Genomic DNA, 11,613 nt, shown 5'->3' with positions numbered 1-11,613 from the left:
AATAGCAATAACATCGGAAGCCTAAAATATATTCCTTCTTTTTGGATAAAGGGTGGCCGACCTACATGGATGTGTTTCCCCTTCCGAAATATGTCCAGCACCCTTGCCCCGCGTTAAAATAGATCCAGCAGCCTTGCTCCTGGAGTTTCTCGTCTGCTGCTGCTGCCTGCTCCTTGGATGTGATCTGACCCCCCCTAGCCTGCAGAGATGTCCAAAAGGTGACATTAGGTTAACGGCGATGAAGGCCTGTTTCTGCTTTCTTACTCATTATGGGAGTGGGTGCAAGTTTAAAAAAAAAAGCTTCTGTTTCATTTTTGCTTTCTATTTATTTCATTTATTTGTTTCATTTTGTTTCCGGTGCTCTAGTGCCTGCAAACAAACAAACAAACAAAAAAAAAAAAGAAATGAAACAAAACATGTTGTTGGGGTTTTTTTTGTACCGTTTCGGATAGGAAATGACAAAAACAGAAACAAGCGTGAGCACATCTCTGGCACTTTATATAGGATCCTGGGCTTCTTGCTGTGTCTCTTGCCTGTCTCTGGACTGTATGGACTGACTCCCGTGCATGGTTATGGCCATGAGCAATCCTACAACTTGGTCCACTACTGCATGTTAAGAGGCATTAGAGAGAATGACAGGACCAAGTCCACATGGCCTGGAACGACAAGTGAGCCAACAGGGATCCACTCATAAAGAGGTACCGGTATATTTTTCAATGGGGCCTCCAACTGCAAAATGGACTTTTCAACCTGCACAGACGCAGCTGGTTTTCAGAGAGAAGGCGCCCACATGCTCTGTGTTTGAAGGCTGGCTTGTTATGTGGTTACAAGCACCCGAGCAGACTAAAGCAGTGCTGCACTGCTGCACAGGCTAGCAGCCTACCAACCATGCACGTACATTGTCATGCTTTCCAACCATGCCCCAAAGCCCTCCAGCACTGTGTGTGTTGTGAAAGGATATGTTTATGTTCAGGTGAGTGAAAATCTACCCATATAACTCATTGTACACACGTAGATCCAGACATTCCTTTGGAAATTTATCCTAAAATAACCATTAATCTCCAGACTATTTAACTTTGAAGCACTTGCTGTGAGAAAAGGGGAGAAACAGGAGAGTTAATAATCAAGGGGTAGATTTTATAAATCTGCGCCTGCGCATACTTTTGTTCGCGCACCAGGCGCAAACAAGAGTACGCAGGATTTTAATAGATACGCGTATAGCCGCGCGTATGCATTAAAATCCGGGGTCGTTGCGCACAAGGCTGCTCAAAATTGGCAGCCTGCGCGCGCCGAGCCGCACAGCCTGCCTCCGTTCCCCTACCTAACCCACCCCCCCAGCCCTATCTAAACCCCCCCCACCTCTTGTTGTACAAGTTACGCCTGCCCGAAGCAGGCGTAACTTGCGCGCGCCAGGCCGGCCGCCGGCGCGCAATTCCCAGGCCTGGGAGCTGTTTCGGAGGCCTCGGCCATGCCCCCGAACCGCCCCCGGGCCGGAACCACGCCTGTGGCCCTGCCCCCAAATGACGTGCCACCGTGGCACGCCCCCCCCCCCCCCCCAGGAAAGCCCCGGGACTTACGCGCGTCCTGGGGCTTGCACGCGCCGCCGAGCCTACTCAACATAGGCTTGGCGTGCGCAGGGGGTACTTCGGCCAGGTTTTCGGGGGATACGCGCGTATCTTACATACGTACCCTTTTGAAATTCTGGCCCTTAGGGTTCTCCTATCCCATGAAAACATTTAGACCTCATTATCTTGTAGAAAGATGAAGACACACATTTATGACAGAAGCTAATTAAGGGAAGCATCGCAGAAAACCAGTTTTGCAAATGGCCTAATGTGGGAGAATCTGGTTCCAGGGCAGCGCTTGCCAGCTCTGGGTGCAGGATTCCATTTTTACACTCTCCTCAACAAATAATAATACCTCTTGTAGTTATAGCAGCCGGGCCATCTTCCCAGTTTTGGCTGTAATGATTCAGTAGCCAGGTCGGTACTGTGTGAGTCCATCAAAATAATTAAATTAAATTAAATTAAATATAATCCCCCCTTTCAAGGGGGATCACCTTCCAAGCACCGTAGATCACTGAGCCACTTGGTAGAGGGCTGGGGGCATGGGTTCTGTGATTTGGACAGGCTTAACCTGTAGGACCCCCGAAGAGGATCACTTTCCAAAAATAAACAGTTCACAATCCCAGACTTTTATTCCAAACTCAAAAGACATTTACTAATCCTAAAATACACACTAAAAGCAATACAAAACTAAAGCAAGAGAAAATGGTCCATTAAATCCCACAAGCAGGAAGAATGCAGGACCAGTTCCTTGTGCTGCTTCAGTGACTGAAGCAAAGGATCCTGTCTCTTCAAACCTCAATGGAAGGTTAGAGAATCCTTCTCTTTGCCCCAAAGTTACTTACAGACGACAGATTTGATGAGAGCAATCCTTCCCCTGATATCTAAAGTTCTGGATCTTCTCGGTTAGGCCCCTCGCTCAAGGCCAGAGAACGAGAAAATCTCTCTCTCTTGCTCCGGTATGGAGTCCCCATGGCAGAGCACGGCCCCTTAGCGGCCTCTCCCAGACCCCCCTCCAAGATGTCTCCCCTCGGGACGCTTGGAACCCCTGTTTTCATAGATTTAATCTCTTTCACCCACCCTGTATGGAATGAACCCTCCTGCCATTCCTACTTTCACGACACCCCCTAAGGAATTCCCCTTACCAGAATGTTGCTCATTGCATCTATGGTGGGAAAAAAAAACTTAACCCCCCTCTAAACAGGTAAAAGAAAACCAAGAAGACAGTTGGGTTGCGATGGTGATGCATTTGTGAAGCTAACGAGTCTCTAAGATTGCAAGGTTAAGGGACTACTGCTTGACTGAGGAAGGGACCATAGTAGTCTTGAAAGCTTGCGTCCTTAACGGGTTCATCAGTTTGAGATCAATATGGGATCCTTTCCACCTCCCTTTTCTCTTTGCACGTGTTTTAAATTTATTCTCGCACAAGGAGGACCGGATTTCCAGGGCTATCCATCAAGCGCCAAACAAAGTGGTGTCCTTAATGTGCCGTGGTTTAACCTAGTGCTGCACAGTGCGATTGTACGAATGTGACAGAGCAGGTATACACGCACGCACACTCGCACAGAGCACACACAAGTCTCATTGTTGCATGAGTGACTTTTAGCACTGGAGGGAGAGCTTAAGGAGGGGCTGGGGAACATTTCTGCCAGGAAAATCAAGGCCAGCGGAGCAAAGGTCACAGTTCGAAATGCTAAATGTTAAGGACTGCTGACACTGTCCTTTCAGCTGCCGACAGCATTCATTGTATTTTTTTTTTTTCCCCTGCAGTAAATTTACGGCACATTGAGATATTAGTACAGAAGTGTCACTTGTGACAAACCTTTCCCTGGTTAATATTACTTGATAGCCCCATCTAGTCTCCTCTCGTTCGCCCTACTAAGGCCGCCTGCTGCAATGGTAGTGCAGTGTTACTGCAAGAAAGCAATTACACTGAACTGAATGAGGACTACCGACAGCCCAGCTAAATGAACTGAAGGAGAAAGTGCACCAGAAAGCAGGAGCATGTCTTCATCACTTCTCAGGCTTCAAATTGGAAAAACAGGGATCAATAAAACAGAAGTTCATTTAACGGTGTGAAAAACAATCCAACTGGAGACAGGCAGAAATCACTTATTACAAAACAAACAAGCCAATTAGAACAAGGGAAGAAATGTGTGGAAGGCGGCATTCATTCCAGTGTCCAGAAAAAGGTAAAAGAATGGAGTCCATGCCTTTCCTGCACCTAATAGTCCTGGTAAGTCAGACAGTGCGCATAATTAGAACAGGCACTAACGTGGATTAGCGGGCTGAAATTTGCTTCTTTCTTCCTCCTCTGTTTCCTTTCCCGGTAAATTCGATGACTTTTTCCTTTTTCTGTGAGGCAGGGTTTCGGCCTATGTTGTTCAGTCTTGGCGCCAGGCATCTTCTAACCACGGGCTCGCCCTCATTTCAAAACCACATGCCCCCCCCCCCCCCCCGAAGAGTGAACAACAAGCTGAAGAAAAGCATAGGACACTCCCTGACCCCAAACAGGAGTGACCACCGCACCTAAGATGAACTTCATCATGCTTGGTGATCTGAGTCTGCAGGACCCTGGTTTGCTTTAATTCTGCCTTGATTGGTTTCAGATGTGAAAAGACTTATAAACTCATCACATGTGGAGTTGCCGACCTGCTTCCACATCAGCATAGCTTGTTAGTCCAGTCCTTATTTTGTAATTCCAACTCCACCTAATTTCTCTGGGAAGATGAAGCTGGATCGCATTGGGATGTTAAAAAGAAAAGCAGAACTGGACTTATATCCCGTAAGACATGGAGTGGAGATGACAACTCTGCACCCAGAGTGAAAGTTGCAGCACTGTTTCTCAAGCCGATCCTGAAGTACCCCCTAGTCAGTCTGCTTTTCAGAATATAAGGACATGAGACGTGCCAGGCTGGGTCAGACCAAAGGCCCATCAGGCCCAGCATCCTGTCTCCGACAGTGGCCAAAGTGGATCTTTTGGAAAGACCCAACCAATCCCATGAGCAGAGCCGCGTCTTGCTGCCTGTTCGCAGGGGGAAGCAGTGGCTTTCCCCAGATCTACCTGGCTAATAATTGTTTATGAAATTTACTTCCAGGAACTTGTTCAAACCCCTTTCAAGCCTGGCTACGCTAGTCACCTTGACCGCATTCTCTGGCCACAAATTCCCCAGCCTCTTTGTGTGTTGAGTGAAAAAATACTTTCTCCATTTTTTTTTTTTTTTTTTAAATCTGCTACCTGCTAGTTTCATGGGGGTGTCCTCTGGTGCTAGTTGTATCTGAAAAAGTAAATAACCATTCCCTGTTCCCTCCAACCATAGGCCTCTATCATATCCTCTTCGCCTTCTCTTCTCCGCGCTGAAGCGCCCTAACTTGTTTATGCTTTCCTCATAAGGGACCAGATGCATCCACGATGCGATGGGGGCAGCGATACAAATATATCTCCGGTATATTCATTGTAGGGATGAGCTTTCAAGTGAACTGGAACAGGAAACTTCAATTAAATCTCCTGTTTTGTTTCATTTAGTTCGTTTCACTTGGGCTTTTACAAAAAAGGACAATAGCAGCAGCCAGACCCTGGGGGCCCCTCACCGACTGCAAAAATCCCAATTCTAAAACATAAAACACAGTGCCGTCGGGCTTTTTTCTCATTCCCCCTTGCACCCTGATTATCTTATTTGTAATCATAAGCATCTTCAGAGGGCAGGAGCAATCCCCAGATGCTCCTGCCCTGCCAGTCTTCTATTCAAAATGGCACTGGAGCACCGACGGGGCAGGAACATGAAGATGTCTATGCTTGCAGGTAAAATGGGAGGGAAAGGGGTCAGCTGCTACTGCCTTTTTTAAAACATTTTAAAAAAAACCCCAAAATGGAACAAAAAAAACCACCCACCAATAAAAAAAAAATCAAAACTAAACTAGAAAAAACCCCTTGCAAACCCTTAATTCATTGCGAATATCCTGAAAACTGGACTGCCTAGAGGGAATTTCCTAAGACCAGCTTGAGTAAAACTCAAATCAAGCAAGAACAATCAATCAGTTTATCTGGGGCATTGCATGAAGAGAGATCTTTCAGAAATCTCCAGTCTGGTATTTTCATTTGATTGTTAGACCAAATACCTTTCCTGGCTAAATCTCAAACACTCACTGCAGAGTTAACTGAAGCAAACCATTGACCCAACCAAAAAATCCAAAATTTATTCGGATTATTCATTTTCGGCAAAAAGTGCTCCCTATTTGCTAATAATGTACTTTGAGTTTTATTGATGCACATGTATTACTGTATTATTTTGTTATAATGTATTTATTATTTTTGTACTATTTTTGCAGTAAACCGGCAGCGCCTTTAAGCTGATTTAGCGCTTAATAGGTTGAACTTTATTCAAGGAAGGCAGAGTATAAATGTAACATAGTATAGCCTGATTGTGAATGATGAATCTGTGGCCTTCCTTTCTTTATCAAAGAAAAGAACCCTAGATCCCATTTCCAGAATGTTTACTCTTAGTGACTGATGCAATGAAGAAAGAAAATAGCTCTGCAGCACCTAGAGGCAAATCCGACCCACTCAAAAAAAAAAAAAAGGCCTTGGCTAGTTCAGTGAGCCAATATGGCATGGATTGTCACAGATGGAAGAGACTTAAGCCACAACCAGGCTCCACTTGTTGGTTTATTTTGGCAGATATATGCTTTTCAGGGTTTCCACAATGTCACCATAGAAAATGGGGCAGATGCAATGTGAATCTACATGGATCCACACTTCTATTCTAGGCAGTGCTGGATGGGGGGGATATTACAGCGCTGGAACTCAAGCCCCTACAGTCACACAAACAGCAACAAGAAATAGGGATGTGCTGCTGTTTTAAAATGATGTGAAAACATCAGCAATGTTTGTTGTACTGTTTTGTGTCGTTTCTTGGGATGTGAATTTGTTTGGAATGACATAGACAATATCAATGATATTATCTGTCATTTCTTGTCATTTTCAAAACAAAATGAAATTTCACGGTTTTCTTCTAGTGTTTTTAGTGCACCCTATGTCTGCATAGTTCATAATTTGGAAATAAGTGCACACGCTTTCCGAAATATAAAAAAAGAAAATGGGAAAACACTGACAACAAAAATCAATCCGTACATGACACGACACAAAACATTTTTTTTGGCCTGTGTGTGGGAGAGTGAGCATGTGTGCGTGTGTGTGGGAGAGAGAAAGCATACGAGTACGCGCATGTGTCTGGGGGTGGGAGAGAGTGAGCGCATGTGTGTTTGTGTGTGAGAGAGTGAGCATGTGCGTTTATATGTGGGAGAGAGTGTGTTTGAGTCTGGGAGAGTTAGAGCATGTGTGTTTGTGTGTGAGAGAGTGAGCATGTGCGTTTATATGTGGGAGAGAGTGTGTTTGAGTCTGGGAGAGTTAGAGCATGTGTGTTTGTGTGTGAGAGAGTGAGCATGTGCGTTTATATGTGGGAGAGAGTGTGTTTGAGTCTGGGAGAGTTAGAGCATGTGTGTTTGTGTGTGAGAGAGTGAGCATGTGCGTTTATATGTGGGAGAGAGTGTGTTTGAGTCTGGGAGAGTTAGAGCATGTGTGTTTGTGTGTGAGAGAGTGAGCATGTGTGTTTATATGTGGGAGAGAGTGTGTTTGAGTCTGGGAGAGTTAGAGCATGTGTGTTTGTGTGTGAGAGAGTGAGCATGTGCGTTTATATGTGGGAGAGAGTGTGTTTGAGTCTGGGAGAGTTAGAGCATGTGTGTTTGTGTGTGAGAGAGTGAGCATGTGCGTTTATATGTGGGAGAGAGTGTGTTTGAGTCTGGGAGAGTTAGAGCATGTGTGTTTGTGTGTGAGAGAGTGAGCATGTGTGTTTATATGTGGGAGAGAGTGTGTTTGAGTCTGGGAGAGTTAGAGCATGTGTGTTTGTGTGTGGGAGAGAATGAGCATGTGTGCTTGTCTGTGGAACAGCTTCTGGCCATGGGGCATTGGACTTCCGATAGGGCGGCTCCTCCACCTCAGCAGTGTGGCCCCACCAGAATCAAAGGTGTGGTAAGCACTGCCTTGGGAGAACCTGACAGATAACTGGTTTCGGGATATTTGAAGTGAAGCATAATTTTAAGAGGCGTTTAGCCGGATTGTGAAAAAGTTAAGCATTCTCTTGGCGTTTGTTTGAAAGAGTTTAAGTGGTGCGCTCAGCCGATTCAAGTAAGACTTAAGTACTGAATAATTTACAGCAGTGCCCAGCGCAAAATCGATTGAAGTTGGTGCACAAAAAGAAAGACTTTTTGAAAGCCAGCGGCGTGAATAGCCGACACGAATAGCATGTAAAAAGTTACAACAGTGCTGAGCGCTAAGCTAACCAGATTGGTGTTAAACGCACAAAGAACTTTTATAAAAATCTATTAACAAAAAAAATAAAAAATATTCAATAACATTTATAATTGAGAGTGGGAGGGAGGTAAGTTTATGATTACAATCGAATAATTACTGTAGCAAGGCCGTGGAGGCATGAAACAGAAAAAGTATGAAACTTACCTCATCCCAGACTAAATATTTATTATATTAAAATTCATTCATATTAAAAAATTATTATATTACTAGTGGGTGGGGTATTGTGGAGTAATTCAGTATAAAAATCCAGCATGACCTAAACCAATATAAAACAAATGATAAGATAAGAAAAAACGAAACAATATAAGCATCATACAACCAAAACGAAATGTGAGGGTCACGAAATACAATTGTATTCCATGCGTACATGCATGCCCCTAACCAGAAGGCAGTCAAATGTGCAAGAGCGGGGCGGGGGCACGGCAAGACACGTGGGCTGCCAGCACAGTCCTGGTATTTTGGCGCCTCAGCGGTCCCTGCCAGCACAGAGTGCCCATGCACTATTAAACAGATTAATGGACGGGAGGCAAAGGGGATTACAATTTAAAAAAAAAAAAAAAAACCAACCAAAAAAAACCCCCCAGCAAACCTGCCAATCCTCCGTACCGTGAAGCGCTGTTGAAATGGGGGAGAGGGAGCGGCAGGTGACATTTGCAGAAGGAACCGCATGTTATTGGAATAAATTTGGATGAGAGAGTGGGGAGGCAACGGGGGAATGCATTCGCCTTGTGATTAATAATGGCTATGAGAAAATATTCAAAATTTCAATATTTTTAAAACGTATGATCTTTCACTCCCACCCCCCTTGTTTTTGTTTGAACGAACATTTCTTCATATCCTTTCTAAGCTGGAGAAAAGTCAATTATCGGGCAGCTGAGAATAAAACGCTGTTTAACTTGTCAGGTCTGTGTCCCGTAATATGGCAGCATACAAGCAGTAAAGGAACCTATGCCGTGCAATACTGAACCACATCAAAATTCACCTCGCCTGCTGGTCCCTCCTTTACTTAGCAAACTGCCCAGTGGATTTTTTTTTTCACGTAAATCAGGCTTTTTCATCACTTTTGTTTGTTGAGTACTACTGTATAAATATTGCCATCCAGAGCCAGGCAATGAGAATTAAATCCAGAGCTCTACCATCATTAGTTCTACAGATATAAAGTGACTGCTGCATTGATTTCATTCGCTCGTCCAAGTCATTTTCTTCTGCCTTTTCTTGGAAGAAGAGTCAATTTGTTTCTTTCAGTGGCTTCCTTTAAACAATGCAGATTTCAGGTCGAGGAGTTCTTTTGAGGAAAGGTCATAGCCGTAGCATGGCCACAGCCGTAGTAGGCGCCACTACCAAACGGCGCCACTACCGCTGCTACATGCCAAGGAGAGCCGGCGGGTCCTCAGCAAAAGAGAAAGCAGCGCGGCCCCCTCGAAATTGACGGCGTGGTCGGCACGGCCTTTGTAAGTGGAAAAGCAGCGCAGCCCCACTGCGGATTCTGGCGAGGCCTCGCTGCTTTGCCACTTACTAAAGATCCTGGGTATCTATGTAGTGGGTTGAAAAACTTCTATTATGTTTCCCTATGTGACCTCATATATCGTGCCTGAAATGGGAACAGGCTACGACGGCTACAGGCTCAAAAATGAGCTTTCAGCAGCGGGAATCTCTTTAATCATCAGTCACTAAGAGACATTTCATGAGTTGCTCCCGTGTCTAGAGCTAACTAGTGGGACACTTATCTTGTAAAATATGAAATGAACCTTCCAGTTCAATTTTTGCTGGTAATGTCCATGAGTAAGGTCCACGCACCAATGAGGAAACCGGCTGGGTGGAGATATCCGACAATGTCCGACACTCAGTGTTTCGGAGAAGCCTCCTTCTTCAGGGAGTCGGATGTGGTTTGTGCCGGTGCAGGGACTGTGGGTTCAAAACATTTAAAGTGCAATGGCCCGCCAAAAATCTCGGAGCTCTCAGTAACTCGACATTCAAAATGGCCACTGATGACGTATGTGCCCAAATTTGGACTTCCCATAGCCTGAACTCACACACGCATAATCCAAGATGGCGCCCCGATGACGTAGATAACCATATATGGACTTTCCCACTGAGAGCTCCGCGATTTTTGGCGGGCCATTGCACTTTAAATGTCAGTGTTTCTGACCATACCGCTGTTGCTGATAGACAGTTCACAGCGGGGCTGCAGATTGTTTTTCTAACATCGCGCAAGTAAGTACAAAGATGTTCAGGTATTTATCGTGATACTAATGCCGATATGATCTCTTTTTATGGCTTGTGTACATCATTTTTCACAGCGCAGTTGGAAACGTTTGTCACAGCAGCATAAAAGCACCACATAAATGTAAGTTTTTTTCCAACATGGGCGCCTTTTTAAACATTGTATGTGAGTTATTTTGTACACTTTTCTTCTGTTTTGAACCCACAGTCCCTGCACCAGCACAAACCACATCCAACTCCCTGAAGAAGGAGGTTTCTCCGAAACACTGAGTGTCGGACATTGTCGGATATCTCCACCCAGCCGGTTTCCTCATTGGTGCGTGGACCTTACTTATGGACATTACCAGCAAAAATTGAACTGGAAGGTTCAGTTCATATTTTACAAGTGTACCACTAGTGGGAGAGTGAAAGAGAACATGTGTGTGCACAACTACCCCAGTTACTCTCTGCCTGCTAATCCATGACAATTTCAGGGCATCTGGAAATCAAAAGTTCCAAGCTTTGGATAACGGGGAATATTTTAAAATACTTATTTTAATTGTTGGGTGTTATTTGCTGTGTCTGTTTTGAAATATTTTATTGATGTTTGGAAATTTTTTATATGCGTTTTTAATTATTGAATGTTATTCTATTCATTAATTGTTTTTGAATTATTCTTTTTATTGGTATGGTTTTACTAATTTTGTTTTATGAGGAATGGTAATGTTTCTGTTTTTTACATTGTTGCAGTGCATACAGAATTTGGCTTGTTGCGGTTTCCAGTTCATGTTTTGTCTGTACATTTCTATTTATACTGTGTGGTGGCTTTATTCTGTATTTGAGGATCTATCTGTGTTTTGCATATGTGATTGAAGTGAATTATTCTGTTAGTGTGTAGTTTCTATGTAGGGATTGCAGCTTGGATTGTTCTGTTTTCCTAATAGGGGGTTTATTACTATTTTAGGCCTGGTGTAATATTTGTAGTATTAACTTTCATAGGTAGGGTTGTTGCTGTTTGAATGGCTCTCTGAGGTTTATGCCCATGCCCAAGATGCATTGAACAGAGTCTCCCAGCTCGTGGTGTCATGTATTGTGTAATGGGCGAGGGCGCAGTTTTTCACTTGGCCACAGGCGCCACATTGCCTGGCTACAGCTCTGGGAAGGGTTTCCCTCTCTTCCACTCCCTCCCAAGCTCACATTGTAGGGGATCTCAGACTCCCATCCTGGAGGACCACAAATGGATCTGGTTTTCAGAAACATGTAAACTGACCATAAACTAGAGCCCATGCATGCAAAGCAATCTCATGAATATTCATTGGAGATACCCAGACCTGTTTGTGGTCCTCCAGGATCACATTCATACCCCTGTGTGCTAACTGAGCCTTGGACCAACAGCACAATCACATTGGGGGGCCATTGGACTTAGGATACCACTCCCTAATGTCCACTTTAGGGTTGCCACCTCACCTGAGGTCC

General features: G+C 44.5%; 1 long non-coding RNA gene across 1 annotated transcript; it reads left to right on the top strand.

The window, feature by feature from the left end:
* Positions 1-10,055: 10,055 nt before the first annotated feature.
* LOC115096447 lies at positions 10,056-10,664 on the top strand. Its single transcript, XR_003858076.1, has 3 exons — positions 10,056-10,149; positions 10,241-10,282; positions 10,367-10,664. It is a non-coding gene; the product is annotated as an uncharacterized LOC115096447 (long non-coding RNA).
* Positions 10,665-11,613: the final 949 nt, after the last annotated feature.

This window comes from Rhinatrema bivittatum, chromosome 8 (assembly GCF_901001135.1).
Source record: "Rhinatrema bivittatum chromosome 8, aRhiBiv1.1, whole genome shotgun sequence".
Classification (NCBI taxonomy): domain Eukaryota; kingdom Metazoa; phylum Chordata; class Amphibia; order Gymnophiona; family Rhinatrematidae; genus Rhinatrema; species Rhinatrema bivittatum.
The sequence above is the reverse complement of the archived record's forward strand: the minus strand, read 5'-3'. Positions and strand labels throughout refer to the sequence as shown.